The 17,769-nt window shown below is 43.1% G+C and overlaps 1 protein-coding gene and 1 long non-coding RNA gene across 3 annotated transcripts in view; one reads left to right on the top strand and one right to left on the bottom strand.

Annotated features, from left to right (window-relative positions):
* The window catches only part of TAFA4 (TAFA chemokine like family member 4), a 171,002-nt gene extending 166,939 nt beyond the window's left edge, over window positions 1–4,063 (bottom strand). The window contains exon 1 of one of the 2 annotated variants that reach the window (XM_025989826.2): window positions 3,774–4,063. The gene's annotated coding sequence lies outside the window, so the exon portion shown is untranslated. The remainder of the gene's footprint in view (window positions 1–3,773) is intronic. The other variant, XM_072720496.1, reaches the window with a different exon arrangement.
* On the top strand, window positions 3,838–9,101 carry LOC140593920 (uncharacterized). Its single transcript, XR_011994348.1, has 3 exons — window positions 3,838–3,957; window positions 5,179–5,260; window positions 8,398–9,101. It is a non-coding gene; the product is annotated as an uncharacterized lncRNA (long non-coding RNA).
* The last annotated feature ends 8,668 nt before the right edge of the window (window positions 9,102–17,769 follow it).

Genomic DNA, 17,769 nt, shown 5'->3' with positions numbered 1-17,769 from the left:
ATTACCAGTTTGGTTTTACAGCAACTACAAAGTACAAAGTATGAAAGAGGAGGCTATCACACGATAAATTAATATTCTGAGCTCTCAAACCTTGTAACATGCCTCATCTTCATTTTAATATTTGTGTCTTTTCACGTGCTCAAATAGGTCCAAATTAAATCACCCTACCCCAATCCTCTTCCACTGCCACCACCCTTTATTTTTTTTAGAGATTTTATTTATTTATTCATGAGAGACAGAGAGAGAGACAGAGGCAGAGGGAGAAGCTGGCTCCCTGTGGAGCAGGGAGTCTGATGCGGGACTCAACCCAGGACCCTGGGATTCTGACCTGAGCCAAAGGCAGATGCTTAACCAAATGAGACACCCAGGTAGGTGCCCGCCACCACCCCCCCCTTTAAATGTACCTTTCGTAACTGCAGATATTACGACAACTACTAGGTAGTGGCCCAAGCTAGCTGGTGCATACAGGTGTCAAATCCCTGAACTGGGTTCAACCAGCATAATGTTCTAACAAACTGATCCTTGATAGTGAAAGAGGTGGACGCAGTCCTGCTCTACAGGGACGGCTGAAATGAGGGGTCCTTCCACCATCCCAACACGACCCTGCAGGCCTTTATTGGGAAAGTCAGGAAAGGAGACTGGGCTAGAAGTTAGGATCCCAGTTCTCTTTACGCTGCAGAAGATTTAAGTCCTAACACCTTCTACCCTTGATCTTTTAGAATACTGAACTCTTGAGGTACTCTCCAGCTTTAAAATTCTGTGAGCCTTTGAGTCTTTCTTTAAACCAGATTATGCAATTAAATTTATGTTTAAAAAAACACACAGGAGCCCTTTTTCACAGACTTTAGGAAAGAAAGTGGATTAGCTTGAATTAGCAACTGTAAAACACGAAGAGTTACTTTTATTTTTCTAAAAGATATCAAAGCTCATTTTATCTTGTGAGAGGTGGGTTTCCAGAGATCATGAACTGAGTGGGGTATTATTACAAAGTGTAATTCAAGCCTATGTCTATGTAAGTAAGGACTACTAGGAAGGACGTGAGCTTTTTTTGATCATATTTTCAAAACAAATAGTTTATGAAGTGATTAATGTGGCCAAGATCAATTCACCAGTTTGTGGATGTCTCTTTCCCAATGCCTGTCCCTCACCTCAATCCTGTATCTCCCTAACAAATTAGGATTAAGAACAGTGTATGATCTCCCAGTCATCCACAATTGGCTTCAAGACTTGAAGTCATTTTGCTAATTCTAGCAGATTTATTTATCCAACACCTGATGAAATGCACATATGTACACAAATGAATCCATCATCTAGATGCTCCATTTATATTGAGATTAAAAAAAAAGTCAAAGGACTAGTCCATTTACTATGATGTCTATCCATATTTGTAAAGAAATAGAACCAAAATGTATAAGACTCCCTAAGAAGAGGAAGGCATAAGGGGGTAAACATACTTCTGCAAATTCTAAAGAGATCTATAAATTGCAATCGGAGAATTTATTAAACTAAGCTTCTTAGTATAGAAATCCCCAAAACTCTCCAACTGGGAAGCTAATTGAGAGTAAGAAAGAGCCAAAATGATTTCCCTCTTTCTCTCATTCATCACAGGCAATATAGAAACCCTTGCTCAATATGATAATGTGACTCTTGTCAATGCATGTTCAAATCAGATAGAGGATTGGCTGGTGATGATGTCATCCCCATGGGTTAATCCCCAGTGAATGCAGTTTTAATATCATATGCATCAACACGTCATTTACATAACAAAGTATTATATTAAGTGTAACAATAAATGAGCTGTGCAGATAAAAGCAGCTATTAGAGAAAGGCTATGTGCCACTGAAAAGGAGTTAGGGGGACAAAGACTTTTTTTTAGACTAAATGGAACTAGGTCATCAAACAATACACATCTCTAAAAAAAGCAAAAAATGAATATTGAAATTCAAGTGACCTAGAACATTCTAGTACTAGAAATATGGAAATGTTGCCTCCAATGAAAAATATTCGGTAATTAAGTAGAGATATTTGTGAGGTTTTTGTGTGTGTTTGGGAGACAAGTTAAAAAAAAATTAAAGTCCTTGAAAAATAAGTGAACTAGCAGCTTCTTGCTTTTCTGGGAATAGCAACTTTCTTATCTTTAACAGGGAAAATTGGCCAAGTCAAATCGTGACTTAAAACCTTGTAATACATTTTAAAGTGTCAAAGGTAGTTAAAATGGCACAGAGGGAAGGCAGAAAAGTCACACAAAGCAGAACAATGAGCAGAACTGACGGAGGAAACCTTGAAATACAGCTTTATGAGATTACTGGTCAAGAAATGTCCACACATACGAATAAAGCTTTTTGCACAACTGAGCAATGCCAACTCGCGCGGTCAGTTTGGGAGGACGTAAGTCATCATTAGTCACGATGATTCTGAAAAACCATTCTCTTGCTGCCTTATTAAGATCTGTATTTCCAATCCAAAGCAAGTGTTAGGCTTATGCACTAGATTTATGACTACAAACTTAGCAGAAGTGCTTGTCACTGTAAAACCCACAGCGAGCTGTTGAAGAATTTTTTAAGTCATACATCTGTTCAAGAATGACCAAGTGGATTATATTGTGATTATATTGTGATTGGGCAAGTGTGGGTGTCTGGGTGTTGCAGGTGGAATTTTCGGGTTGGTGTGGATAATCCCTACATCAAGGATATTAGAGAAAGAAGCCGACTAAGGGCTTTGAACACGCCCATCCCCACACACCGGGATCGCCTGTCACATCACATCAACCTTGCTAGTCTTGGAGGGACGGCCATAGAAAAGTTAAATGGGAAAGAGTACGGGGATGCAGATGCTTCTTCACCAAGGGCTTCACCAAGGGGAGGGTCGGGGGCTTAAATCCCGGTTGGGGTGCAGGGATGTGGGCACCTGGGTACTTCTCAGCATGAACCTGCGCATGTACCCCTTCCTGGGAGGTGAATCATAGCTTGGCTGAGGCTCTCAGCGGCACCCGTGGAACCCCCAAAACGTTCAATGATACCGATTCAGGAGAAAAACGCACCGGAGGCACCGCGCCTGGCTCGGGCTGCCTCCCCAGGTGCGGGAGGATATCAGTCCCTCTCCGCGTCCCCTCCTTCCCAAGCCAGGAGTGGAGGGTTAACGGTGCCCTCCCTTGCAGGAGCTGGTTGCCAAGGCAAATGAGGCACCAGAAGGTTTGAAAAAGAGGGGAAGAAGCGACGGAGACCCCCCGGCCTGGCGGGCAATCGCGAGGGGCGGCACTTCGAGACCCCCTGGAGTTTTCCACTTGGGCGGGAAGCTTAGCGCTTCGGCCGAGAGCTGTGCCCCGGGGGCGCGCAGCGTCCTTCCAGCGGGAGCCCCGCAGCCAGGACCCCAGGCGCGGGCTAAGCGGGCTCCCAGCGGGTCCCGGCTCAGACCCACGGGCTGAACCCCAGGCTGCGAAGCCACTGCTCACTCGGAGCCGGCGCGCCCCCTCCCCACAGCGATGCATCAAGCGGCCCCTCGCGCCTCCAAGGGGCTCCCCGGGGATCTCTGAGAGGCAGACACAAACCCCAAAGTTGGCAGCCGCCCCAGCTCCACTTAGGAGCGCCGCTCCCAACTTCGGGGCGCAAAGCCACCCACCGCAGCGGAGCGTCGGAATGAGGGGGGCTGCCCCGAGCCAAGTGGGGATCTGCCGCGCCCTGGAGACAGCCTGAGCACTGGGGGGGGGGGGGTCCAGCCAAGCGCACCCCGTCTTCCCGCCCCCCTCCCTCCTCTGCCCTGCCAACCCTCCTTACCGGAGAGCCGCAGCGTCCGGGACTCAGCGCCGGCGCGCGCAGGTGGAGGCACGGACCTCCGCTCCGAAGCCGGAGGATGCTCACCGCGCCACCTCCCCGCGGGCGCCCCGGGAGCGGCCCATCGCCCCCCGCAGGCTCTCCGCGCGAGTTCCCAGGTGTCTCCGAAGCTGCCGCAGCAGCGCAGGTAGGACTCCGGGCCCCGGGTCGGGCGCAGCCGGGCGCGCGCAGGGTGGCGAGCGGTGCGCGGTGGAGCCCGCGGGCGCTGGGGCGCTCGGGCGGGGAGGGGCCCGGAGGGGCCGGGAGGGGCCGGGAGGGCCCGGGCGCCCCGCGGGCCGCGCTGATTGGCCGGGCGCGCGGCTGCCCCTGCCCCGGCGCCCCGGAGGTCCACGTGGGCCGGCCCCTGGCCCCGCCCCGCGCCCCCGCTCGGCTCCCCGCGCCTCTCCCGAGCGCCCCGCCGTGGTCGCCGCCCGGCAGGTGCTGCGCAAAGGTACCCTCCGGGAACACCTGAGAGCCGCGGGAGCCCGGAGGAATTCAGAGCTCGGCTCCCAACCAGAAGCGAGCCCCACGCAGGGCGTCCCCATCCGAGGGCCCCAAACAGTTTGCAAACCAGGCTGCCTTAGCCGCCCTGGGGCTTCACTAACCTGGTCCCTTACGTAACTTGCCTGCATGGGAGAGGAGGAGAATCCACGCGCGACGTCAACACCGGAATCCTTTCTTATTTTAGAAATTCTGGAAGTACAGCTCAGACTTGTTTGAGTCGCGCTCTGTGCTAACCCTTCTCCAAGTGAAGTGATGCTAATCATCCGTGACGTTTATTTATTTATTTATTTATTTATTTATTTATTTATTTATTTATTTATTTTAGGATTTTATTTATTGATGAGAGACACACACAGAGAGAGAGGCGGAGACATAGGCAGAGGGAGAAGCAGGCTCCATGCAGGGAGCCCAACGCAGGATTCGATCCCGGGTCTCCAGGGGCATGCCCTGGGCCGAAGGCTGACGCTAAACCGCTGAGCCACCCGGGCTGCCCTCATCTCTGACATTTTACACGAGAATACTTCGTGTGATGTCCATTCCATAGATAGGAAAACTGAGGCACAAAGAGGCTAATTTACTGAAGATCACAGCTCATCAGGGGCGACTGTGTGTAATTTGAACCCGGGAAGGCTGATTGCAGAATCCACTTTCTTTGCTATTCGCAGTGTAGTCTAGAAGAGGCCCCCCTGGAGACTTTGTTAGAAATGCAGACTTTGAGACCCCACCCTGGAATCGGAAACTTCATTGGAGCAAGATCCCCAGGTGGTTCGTTTATGCAAACAGTTTGAGGAGCGTTGCTCTACAGCACTATGCTGTTCCCTGTGGACGGTTTGCCTCACAAGCTTCTGATCCTTTTACTCTGCAGCGACATGAAATAATGCGTCATCCTGCCCCAGCTGCACTCCAAAGTATATTTGCCCTTCTCTGAGCCTGCTGCTTGAACGAAGGTATGGAAGCCTTTCTGTTTCTCTTCCCCATACCTTTGTCCTCTGCACGCACGTATCCCATACCATATTATCTTGTGTATCATGTAACACTTTCTATCCTTTGCTCTCTAATTATCAAAACTGGGGCTCTGAGCCAGACAACCGCGTTACCAACTAGTCCCCAGTCTTAGACGGAATTCAAGCATCAGAGCAGGGGCTTGATCTTTGAGATGTCCCTTTGTGCTGAGATTCTGGGTAGAACAAGGGCAGGAACAAGGAAAACCTGAAACTACAGGCCAGGAGATGTCAGACCTCTCTCCTGAGACCATTCATTCATTCATTCACTCCGCCAAATCGAGGGCCTGCTCTGTTTGTGTCAGGCACTGAAAATAGGTGCTAGTATCTGCAGAAGTAAACAAAACAGAAAAAAACTCCTGCTCCTACGGAGCTTACCCTCTAGTGAAGGAAAACTGGCAATAACGTGACAAATAAGTAAAATACAGTTGAGGAGAAGGTGTGTTGTAGGGAGAAATTAAACGTGTAAAGGGATTAGTGCTGGGGTGGGGGTGATTTTAAATATAGTGGTCAGGCTAGTTGTCACCTGACCTTTGGAACAAAGACTTAGAAGAGTGGAGGGAGCAAGTCATTTAGAACTCCACATTCATTCATTCACCAAATATTTCTTGACTGGACACTTTGTATCAAGCATGGTCCTGCCACAGGTCTGAGTATTCACTTAAGCACTGCGGTTTTTCTAAATCCAGGTTTCCCTGGACTTATGGGGGTGTTGCGAGGGGCAGGGAGGGGAATGTAAGCAATTCTGTGGCTCTACCTAATACCATATTCTCCCATCCTGGGTGTTCAGTATTGTTAGGGGTTTAACTGTATCCTCCAAATTCATAAATTGATGTCTTAACCCCTAGTATCTTGGAATGTGACCTTATTTGGAGATGGGGTCTTTACAGAGGTAATCAGGTTAAAATAAGGTCTTTAGGGTGGGCTTCATTCTATGTAACTAGCATCCTTACAAAAAGAGAAAATTTGAAAACAAAGACATCAGGAGAACATCATGTGAAGATGAAGACAGAGATAGGGGTGATGCATCTGCAAGGCTAGGGACACCGAAGATTACAGACAGACCACCAGAAGGGGAGAGAGCCACCGAAGAGACTGTCTCTCAGCCCTCAGAAGGAACCGACCTTACCAACTTCTTGCTCTCAGATGTCTAACCTCTAGAACGGAGTACCGGATAAATTTCTGGTGTTAGGCCCCCTAATTAAAGCAGCCCTCGAAAACTAATAAAAGTATATGATTCTGAGGTAAGATGGCATAGTTAAGTCCCATCTATAATTTTCCAGTATCTTTTGTGCAATGGCAAGAAGCCAAAGGGATCTGATGAATTGAGATTTACTAACCAAATCACCACAAGAAAGAGCAAATTATGATGGTTTTTTTTTTCAAGAATTTATTTTTTTTGAGAGAAAGCAAGAAAGATCACAAAGGGGGTGGGGAGAGGGAGAAGCAGGCTACCCCACTGAGCAGGAAGCGCAATGCAGGGCTGGATCCTAGAACCCCAGGGTTATGACCCAAGCCGAAAGCAGATGCCCAACCAACTGAGCCATTCAAGTGCCCCAGCAAATATGTTTTCTAAAAAGAAAAACCAAATGACGGGCAACTGGGTGACTCAGTCCATTAAAGTGACTGACTCTTGATTTCAACTTAGGTCGTGATCTCAGGGCCATGAGATTGAGCCCCACATCAGCAAATTGCTCAGCTTGGAGTCTACTTGGGATTCTCTCTCGTTCACCCTCTCCCCCTCCCCACCCCGACTCACTAAGTAAATTAATTTAATAAAATTAAGCCAAATAAGCCCCATTAGTCCATTTCTTCATCATCTATTTATTGAATGCCTGCTATGCACCAGGCAATGGATTACTGTTAAAAACAAGGCAGATGTGGCCATTGCTTTCATGTGACCTGTGTGTCTTGTTACAGGAAGAATTGGACAGTGAGCAAATCAACAAATATATGAACAAGGTAATTTCAGACCAGAGTAAGGGCTTAAAAGAAAAGAAAGCAAGGCTAGAGGATTAAAAGAATGGGGGATGGGTTTAGATGGGTTTAATTTAGGTTGGCTGCCCAGGGAAGGTCCCCATGAGGTAGTGACATATGAGCTAAGACCTCAGTGACAGAAAGCCATCCAAGCAAAGAGCTGGTAAAAACTGTTCTAGGCAAAGAAAACAATCCCTCTTTAAAAAAAAAAAAAAATCCCTGCCATTCATTCCATAACACCCTTCCTTTCTGTCTTTAACATCCATTTTGCCTTTTGCATCCTTTGAGATAGTGCAAAATCAATTAATGTCTGCTTCATAAAAATGGGGTCCAATTATTTACCTTCTTACGTAAGAACCAGTAAAGGTTGTGCGAACAGGGTTTTGCATGCACACGCACACTCACAAAACACCCTCTGACTCGCCTCTGTATTTGTAGATGGTGATACCACATGGCTTAGACATTGTGTTTATTTTCCTGATTTGTAGCATCTGTTGGGCACGTCCTGGTGATTAATCAATCCACTGATAGCTAACGTTCTAACTCGACGAGGCCCGTTTGTAAAATCCTCATATGATCAAGCGAAGCTTCGGTTTTAAAATTTGCACTTTGAACATAATTTTTACTTGGGAGACTCACAAGAATACTAACTACCATGAATGGGGGGCTTATGTGTGGCTCCTTATGCCAAGTGCTTCATGTGGGGTATTATCCTCACAATCCTGGGATGGAAGTTCTTGTATTTGTAACATCCATTTCACAGATGGGAAAACCAGAGCTGAAAAAAGGTAAAGTAGTATGCCTACAGTTGAAACCGCTATTTGATGGCAGACCGGGACCTTGAGCCAGTCTCTTGAGCTTGGAGGCTCAGGCTGGGGCAGGCGAGCAGAAAACAAAAAGCATTTGTATATCCCTTTGCATTTGTCTTTGAAATTTTCAAAGCACTGTTTTCTGACTTTTTTTTTTTTTTATTTACCCCAGCCCTCTAGCTTTCAAGTTCACTTTTCTAGGCAGATATTTGCTTTGCTTCCCCTTACTTCAAACTGGGAACTGCAAGAACTTTGATAAATGAAATGACTGATGTATTTTTTTTGTTTTGTTTTCAGCTTGTTTTTCCAGCATCCTCTGAGGAAATGTGAGTCAAGCTTCTTGAGCTCACCCTGCCTTGTCAGACATCCGTATCTTGTACGTTGACACTCCCCCAACACAAAGGGGGTCCCTCCCCTCACTCAAATACACCCCCTGCCAAACCAGATGCCCAGCACAATGTGCAAAGCCAGCTCTGGCCCTCTTTACGTGGATACTAATAGGTCCTCCTGCCTGAGAATGAACATCTAAAAATGGCTTCAGTCGGTCTTTGTGAATCACTTTCTATTCTAGTGGCTTCCCTACAGTCTTGGTCAGGGGGAAAAAGCCCGGGAAACTTGCAATGGTGAAAAGATGTGAGGTATCTCTCATCGGATCCCGGATTCCCCGCGCCTCACTTAGGAAGTGGGCAGCAGTTTTAGCTGTTAAATGACTTCCTGCCTGGGATGGCGTGGTCAGGCTTGCTTTAAACTTCTGGAACCCAGACAAGGCTTCTGGCTGTTCGCTTTGGAAGGCTCAGGTGGGTTTCACTATCCTTTCCTTCACTGACCACAACCGCTTCAATAATTTATGCCTTGCAAAAGAACAGCACTTCAGGGCCAATTAGCATAAGAAGGATTTATGAAACCACGGTGGGAAGGCATTTTTAGAGATCACACAAAAGCTGTTGCACGGAGCAATGTGAGCTAGTTTGAAGCAGGACCAACCTCAGGTAGAATCATCAGAGAAACAATACCCCTTTGGTATTCTCTTTTTCTCTGTCCCCTCCACCCCTCCATTTCCCAATGTAGTCATATTGCCCCCAGCTACACAGAAGACTGCTGTTGTCATTCATTAATGTATGTTTTCATTGACTCTTTTATGAATTTATTTAAAATTTTGGTCAGATTTTCGCATCTATGTTCATTGCAGTGTTATACACATAGCCAAAAGAGAGAAGCAACCCAAGTGTCCTTGAATGGATAAACAAAATGTGGTATACACATACAATATAGTATTATCTAGCCTTTAAAAGGAAGGATATTCTGATACATGCTCCTAGAAGGATGAACACAGAAGACATTATGCTAAGTGGAATAAGCCAGTCAGAAAGGAGATCTAGTGTATAATCCCTCTTATAGGAGGTACCTAAAGTAGTCAAATTTGTACACACAGAAAGTAGAATGGTAGTTGCAGAGTAGGCGGATTGGGGAGAATGGCAGTTTGTGTTTAATGGGTATAGAGTTTCAGTTTTGCTAGGTGAATAGGGTCCTGGAGATGGACAGTAGTGATGGTTGCACAACATGAATGTACTTAACGCCTCTGAACTGTACCCTTAAAAATGGTTAAGATGGTAAATCTTCTGTTATGTGTATTTTGCCACAACCTAAAAATAGTTTAACTAACAAATTCTTCTAAATCAATCAAAAATTGGGGGGGGATAAAAAATAAATTGAACAATCAATCAAAAATGGCAAAATTGTAAAGCTTTAAAGATGAGGTGTAATTCAATTTGTATCAGAGTTAACCAAACTTAGACTAAACATATTTTCATGTAAACAAAAAAAATTTAAATTTCGTTTGTGCTAGACACGATACTAGGCACTTGAGATTCCACTGTAAAAGGCATTCATAATCCCTGACCCCAAAGAACTTAACAGAAGCATACCATAATGACCTAGATGGAATCCTTATTCAGTTTACACTTTCTTCCTCCAACACATATTGACTCCCTACTATATGCCAGGCTCTCTGCTTCTTACTAGGATACGCTGATCAACAAGATAACCATAAAGCCACTCCTCTCAGGGCTGCCAGTCTAACAGGGGAGAAAGAAAGTAAGCAAGAAATTGTTGTTTCTCTAACCCCTCTGCTCCATCAAAATTTACTGGTTCTCACCTCCTAGATTCTAACATAACCTTCTGCAGTCTACTACTGATGCCCAGAAATAAAGCTTCTAACTGTGATCTCTCCTATAGTTGTAACGTATAAATGCAGGAACACAAGAAACAGTATATTAACCTAGAGTTTTGGTTTTTTTTTTTCCAAAATGTGCTTTACATCTCACAGTTTTCTTACAAAACTATTTTGGGTGATACACAGAAGAATTATTTTAATAGTTTTAATTTATTGTGATGGATATTGGGGAGGGAAAAGCTAAATGAAAACACCAAACTTGTGACCTCATGGATATTGTTATTTAGAATGAGATTAAATTAAAAGGTAACACCAATTAAAGATAAACATGACAATAAGAGTAATAATAATTTGGGCATATAGCAAAATTGAGGTGAGACCCAACAAAATCAGGAAGGAGGCTGAAATTTTTATTTATTTTATTTTTATTTTTAAATATTTTATTTATTCATGAGAGATACACACAGAGAGGCAGAGACATAGGCAGAGGGAGAAGCAGAATCCATGCAGGGAACCTGATGTGGGACTCGATCCCAGGGCTCCGGGATCATGACCTGAGCCAAAGGCATATGCTCAACCACTGAGCCACCCAGGTGCCCAGGAATGAGGTAAATTTTTAAACATAGGACAGACTATTGGCAGAAATGCAGAAATGCTTGACCAATGATAAGCTGATAAGAATGCTATTCTGAGGAAACACAGAGTTTAGAGTCACATTTGTATCCCACCATGGGTCTACCCTTGGCTCCACTGTTGTTCTTTCTAACTCTGCACTCTAAGGGGCAGCCTCTGCATCGTGCTGAGTGATGACATGTACTAGGAATCTCTTCCTGCCCTGTTCATCAACTCAGCTTGCTTTGAAAAGACTCAGTCTAGATGAGGATGATGGCAAAGAGGGGAATGTCATCAAGTATCTTTGGAACTTGGATTCTAAGGATGCTGAGCTTATATCACGCAAGTTAATAATATGGCAATCTTATGGTGAAAATATTAGTATTTCCAGTCCTTACCTGTCCTATTTACTCTTCTAGACTTCTAGAAGAAAGTTTTGGAGAAAGCAGAAATATAAGCACCGGTTTTATTCCAACTTTCTTTCCATCTGCTCTATTTTAATACAGACAACAAAACCCACATGCCATTCGACTTTTATTTTTGGACTTGAATATTTTGCCTCTACCTTGAAACAACATTATTTAGTCAAAGGTCATAAATGTTAAAGTAGGATTTAAGAGGCTTCACTTGGACGTCTGACATTTGAAATATTCTTGATCAGGGACTTATCCAGCAGGGAGGCCAAATCTATCAGTAGGCCTCAAATCCCATGGATTTCAAGCAAGTTGCAATACTAGACATTTTCCTGCCTGCCAAACATGCCCTTCTAAGAAAGCATCCTTGCCAGAATCCTTGATTGCAAGTGACAGAAACTCAACACAAATGGACAGAGGCAAAAAAGAGGCTGTTTACATAATTGAGATGCTCTAGAAATGTAACTAGATATTGGTATTTGAGGGAGGGCATGACTGTGTAAATATTTCTTCCTCATCTCTTGACTGTTCTTTTGTGTGGATTGGCTTCATTCTCCCTTACCAAGAGAAGGTAAGGCAGGAAAGATGTCCTTCAACAGCTCCAAGCCATATGCAGCAATATGACCCTAAATTCAACAGAAATGCTGGCTTCAAGTTAAAGAAGTCTAGGTCAGCTTGTTTTACAAGCCCATCCCCATGCCCAGGCAGGGTGTAGGAGGTGAATAGCAATGCCACTATAATCATACAGTTATAAATTCCTCCAAAAAGAACTAATGTCCATTCCGGGAGTCTGCCTTATGCAATGCCCTGATTGACCAACTCATATGACAATAGCTAATTAGATTAGTTTGGGCTCCTAAGCCTAGAACTATGCATCCATCCAATATTTCTGACTTGTGTGGTCTTGTTAGAAAAGTAGCATGAACCAATCACACTTTTCCCCCTGGAATTTGAAAAGGGGATTCCCCTCCCTAAAAAAATGGGAGCCCAAGAGACTGAGCCATTTATTTGGGGCAGTTGAACTACATTACATGACAGATGATTACAGGCAATGTGCAACTGAAGTTACGAAGAAGCCAACCCTCAGAACCAGAGACCAAAGAGAAACATTGACTCTGAGACCATAACACCTCTGAAAGAAAGGTTCAGGGAGTCCCTGACTCAGTTTCCTGGGAGTTCCAGTCTCTGGAAATTTTGTAATCTGAGTGGGGCATGGCTAACGCATTTGATGTTTTTATCCACATTATCTCCTTTCCTTATTGTAATAACTCCCTTAAAGAACCTTTATTCTCTCCACTTTACAGATGATAAACTGAGGTTCAGAGAGCCTATCTGATCTTTCTTAATGTGATTTTTCAAGCTACAAAGTCTGTAAATAAAAAATGTGTTTCTATCTACTACGAGATGCCTCAGAACCTTGAGTAGTATAAAAATATCTGGGCTGGAAATGTAGATTTGAAAATCATCTATCTACTTGGACTCCTAGAGATATTCACTAAAGCCACAGGAGGGAGTGGGGGCTGCCAAGTGAAGGATCATGGGTAGGGAATAGCTGTGACAGCCTCACCTATTGGTGCTCGCTCTCAGCAAGGTTCCACACATTACATACTCTCTCAGCAAAAGGGAAGTTGAGTTAGAATTTGTGAAGATAACAGTGATCATGCTTCTACATGCCACAAGATGAAAGAAACTTCAAATAGTTTGTTTTGTAGGACTTAGTAATTTTCCTGCCACGATTATGCTGCATATCCTCACATTGTACCCAGCCTGGAAAATTCAAGAGAATCTCCCCTTTACACATGAATTTCTAAATAAATCTTGCAAATTGGCACAGGCATATAGGGCCAGGCAGAAGAGAATGAGATAGAGAATATCAAGGAGTGGGTGTCAGGTTGAATATGGCGATCCCCAAGGCGACACTTCCACCCAGTCATGATAAACTAGGTTCCACACTGAGTTGATTTTGCCCCTGGTGAATTCAGAACATTCCAACATTTTAATAAGATTTTTAAGAGGACAAATAAAAAGTAAAGTATGATTCATCATGTCAGCACCTTATTTTGTAAAGATTATTAGCACACCACTGTCATAAATTTTAAGGAGTAAATACATGTGCTGAGATGATTTTTAAAATATTCCCTTGTACTTCCTTTTAGTCCATGACCCTACTTTCCATTCTCGCCTGTAACAAATTCAAGCAGCTAGACAGTATGCTTACAACCCTAGGGAAAAATGTACCAAAGCAAAACTCTGAGAACAAAGACACAAAGCCGTGGCTTATGAGTTTCAAAATAGGCCGCTGAAACCCATGCTGGAGATAATAGTTTTGAAAGGGCTTCTGAGCCCCAGAAGCCAAGTTTTTGAATATCAAAAAGCCACAGCATATCTTGAACAATAGATTGGGGAAAAAATAGCCTCCCCTCTAACTTTCAGACAAGGCAAGATTCCATAGGCTGGACGGAAGACAAGACCAGTGAAAAGAAGAAAGTAAGAAGAGAGTGAGCTTTATCTACAGAGACCACCATGGACAGCTCTCCTTAGTTGTTGTGAGACCACCAACAGAAGCCTGACAAAGGATGGATGTGCACAGGGCTTCTCAAGCTGGGTGCTATTGATACTTTGGCCAGGTAATTCTTTGTTGTGGAGGCTACCCTGGGCATTGCAGGATGCTTAGCAGGATCCGTGGCCTAAACCTACTCCATGCCAGTAGTACCTCCAAGTTGTGACAGCCAAAATAACGTCAGACATTGCCAAATAGTCACAAGGGTGGAAGGTGGAGAGAAAATGACCAGGTTGAGAATCAATAACATGGGAGGAGAGAAAGAGTGAAAGAGAGATTACACACACACATATCTTTCTTATAAAAAATTGTATGCTCTTTATACAGAAAACCTTAAGAACACACATCACCCTCCTACAAAAAAAAATCATCCATACTCTACTCACTCAGAAATAATCATTGTTAGTTTTACCTACACACAACTTTTCCTATATATATATTTTTATTTCCACAAAACCAAAGAGTAGAGCCATGTAACCGCAGGTTATACTGTTTTGTTACCTGCAACTTTCCCACTTAACATCATGTTGTGGATTTTCTTTTCTTTTTTTCTTTTTTTTTTTTTAAGATTATTTATTTACTTATTCATGAGAGACACAGAGAGAGAAAGACAGAGACACAGGCAGAGGGAAAAGCAGGCTCCATGCAGGGAGCCGGACGTGGGACTCGATCCTGGGTCTCAAGGATCACATCCTGGGCTGAAGGCAGTGCTAAACCTCTGAGCCACTGGGGCTGCCCTGTTTTGGATTTTCATAGAGGTATGGCATTCCTTGAAATAGCCATAACATAATTTAATCAGCCAGTCCCCTATTGCAGGATGTCTAGGTTACTCCCAATATCTCACCATTATTAATAATGCTCTGATAAATATCTTCATATATTCCTTTGATTGTTTTCTTAGCATGAATTCCAAAGGAATGTTCTTAGAGAAAATGGATATTTGGGAATTGTGTCTATAACATTTGCTATTTCATTAGTTTAAGTCATAGTTTGCTGATTTATAATATACCTTCTAAGGGCACCTGGGTGGCTCAGTCAGTTAAGCATTTGCTTTTGGCTCAGGTCATGATCTCAGGGTCCTGAGATTGAGCCCCACATGGGGTTCCCTGCTCAGTGGAGAGCCTGCTTCTTCCTCTCCCTCTGTCTGCTGCTCTCCCTGCTTGTTCTCTCTCTCTCTCTCTCTCTCTCTCTGTCAAATAAATAAATAAAATCTTTAAAACTAATAATAAAATAAAATATACCCTCTATTTCTCTAGTGTTTTTTACTTTCCCACTTTGTCGAGTATGTAGGGCAGCTATTAATTGTCCTTTTTTATTGATAAGAAAACAGGTGTTCCCAGAAGTTAAATGACCTGCCCATGGCAACACAATTTTCTAGCAACAGAGGACTAAAACCCATCTTATCTGAGTCACCTGGGCTTTTGGCTGATAGTGCTCACACTGGTAGCATACATGCTGCCAAAATTGAAATAATTCAGAGAAGACGAGTATGTCCCATGCTCATGGTTGATGTGCAAATTTGTGGGCATGAGGATGTTAGGATAATTCTTGGTTATGAGTTATGTCTCTAAGTACTATTTTGTGAGTATTCCAGAGGCCCCAGAACATAGTTCAAGGCTATGAGACCTTGGATGAGTGAACCTACTGCTTCCCGTGCAAAATTCCACAACCAATCTCCTCTCCAAATGCTGACTTAGAGGGATAATATTTTAAAATGCTAATTCCAACATCTGCTTCCATCTTATCCCTGAAGCCAAATTAAGTTGGTACAGTCTGTTTTTACTTCCAGTTACACTCTAACACAGATTTATTACCAATTAATTTCTTATCGAGGAAAAACAACCCCATCATAAGTATTTTAGATAATGACATCTAAGTATTTTATATTGCTTCAAGTCTGAAAAGTTAGAATAGAGAGTGCATCCAATGTTCATTACCTCTTAATGTTTGCATTCTTTTTCGTGTTTTGATTCACCAAGAAAAAATGAAAATGCTACCCTCTGCTTAGCCATTTTTTAGGTTTAATGAGATTAAATAAATTCTGAGGGGGAAAAGAGTACAGCTTAATAATGTTTTAAGTGGTTTGTAGAAGCATTCTCTCTACCATGGGCACAATTTTAAACCAAAGCCAACTTCTGCAGTGCTGCTGAAAGCTAATGAATGCCTTAATAATATGCAGGGGAAAAAGCGATGAGTTGATTAGATACAGAAATATCCTAGACCTCTGAAATACAGTTAGGAAAACAACTCAATTGTACTCAGAGACAGAACTCATAACAAAGAATTATCCTAACATCCCAGTGATCCATTTCACGATCCATTAATAATAAGTGATCTTCTTGGCAGCATACATTGAGGTAATTGACACTCACTGATTTGAGGGCTAGACTTCAAAGCTCCAGATAAACTTGAACCAATTTCACTTGGTTCTAATAATATCCAAAAAATGAGCCAATTTAGAACATCATATAACTTTTCTATTTCCTAGAACCCAGGTGATGCCAATCCCTCCTTCAGTTAACTGAAATTCTTTTGCAGGTTAGTACTTTTTCTTAATAAAGTATTTGACAGATTCATCTAGAAATTTTATTATACTTCTCCTGATTGTCTGCCTAACCTTTGGAGCCATTCTCTATGTGCACGTCTTTCTCTGTGTATAAGAATATTACCTTCAAATATACTTGCTTTCTAATAGTTGGATATCCAACTGGGTAAATGTATGTTACATAGAACTGTTTCTTAGAATCTGCAAATTCTAAGATGGTTGTTTACTTAATCCTTGGGGCCCCAAGTGAAGGGATATGTTAGATGTAACACAGTTGGGTAAAGGAGGCAAATATTGAATAGCAGGAGACATCTGAACAAATACGCCACTAAAAGCTCTCAAAGAATGTGAAGAAGCAATAGACAGTAAAACAGAGCAACAATAAAAAGGAATACTTGTTACAATATGGATGAACTCTGAGAACATTATGCTTCATTTCATTATTAAATGAAATAATCCAGGCACAGAAGACTTCATACTGCATGATTACATTTATCTGAAATGTCCAGAATGAGCAAATCCATAGAGAGAGAAAGTAGACTAGTAGCCACGGGCTGAGGAGGAGGAAACAGGGATTGACTGCTAAATGGGTATAGGGTTTCTTTTGGGGAGATGAAAACGGTCTAATATGGTAGTGGTGTTGATCGCACAACTCTGTCAGTATACTAAAAACACTGAAATGTGCACTCTAAATAGGTTAATTTTATGGGACGTGAATTACATCTCAAAAAGGCTTTAAAAAATAGGCAGAGACAGATAGGAGTCAGAAGAAAGGAACCAGGAGCCTGAGGTACAGGAGTTTTAGTTACTAAGGGAAACATCTTTCGTCTTTGGTGTAAATTGACTGATGAAGTTTCTAGACAACTTTGATTTAACTAATTGAAAAAAAAATTTTCTAAGAATTTATTTATTCATAAGAGACACAGAGAGAGAGGCAGAGACATAGGCAGAGGGAGAAGCAGACTCCTCACAGTCCTCCATCCCAGGACCCTGAGATCATGCCCTGAGCAGAAGGCAGATGCTCAACCACTGAGCCACCCAGGCGTCCCCCCCAAAATTTTTCAAGCAAGAGAAAATCAATACTGCATATGTGCTCACCTCAACCAAGTAGATTAGCAAACATTTCCCAAATACCCTCTACGTGCTAGCCACCTAAAATATAAAGAGGTTGCTGCCCTCTTGGAGTCACAAGCTTTTAACTAGAAAATAAAATATCTTCTGAAGTAAAGGAAGAGAGTCCCAGCTGACTCAGTCAGTAGAGCATGTGACTCTTGATCTCAGAGTCTGTAAGTTTGGGCCCCATGTTGGGTCTAGAGATTACTTAAAATCTTTAAAAATAAATAAACAAATAAAACAAGAAAGAGAG

This window comes from Vulpes vulpes, chromosome 9 (genome assembly GCF_048418805.1).
Source record: "Vulpes vulpes isolate BD-2025 chromosome 9, VulVul3, whole genome shotgun sequence".
NCBI classification, from domain to species: Eukaryota; Metazoa; Chordata; class Mammalia; order Carnivora; family Canidae; genus Vulpes; species Vulpes vulpes.
The sequence above is the reverse complement of the archived record's forward strand: the minus strand, read 5'-3'. Positions and strand labels throughout refer to the sequence as shown.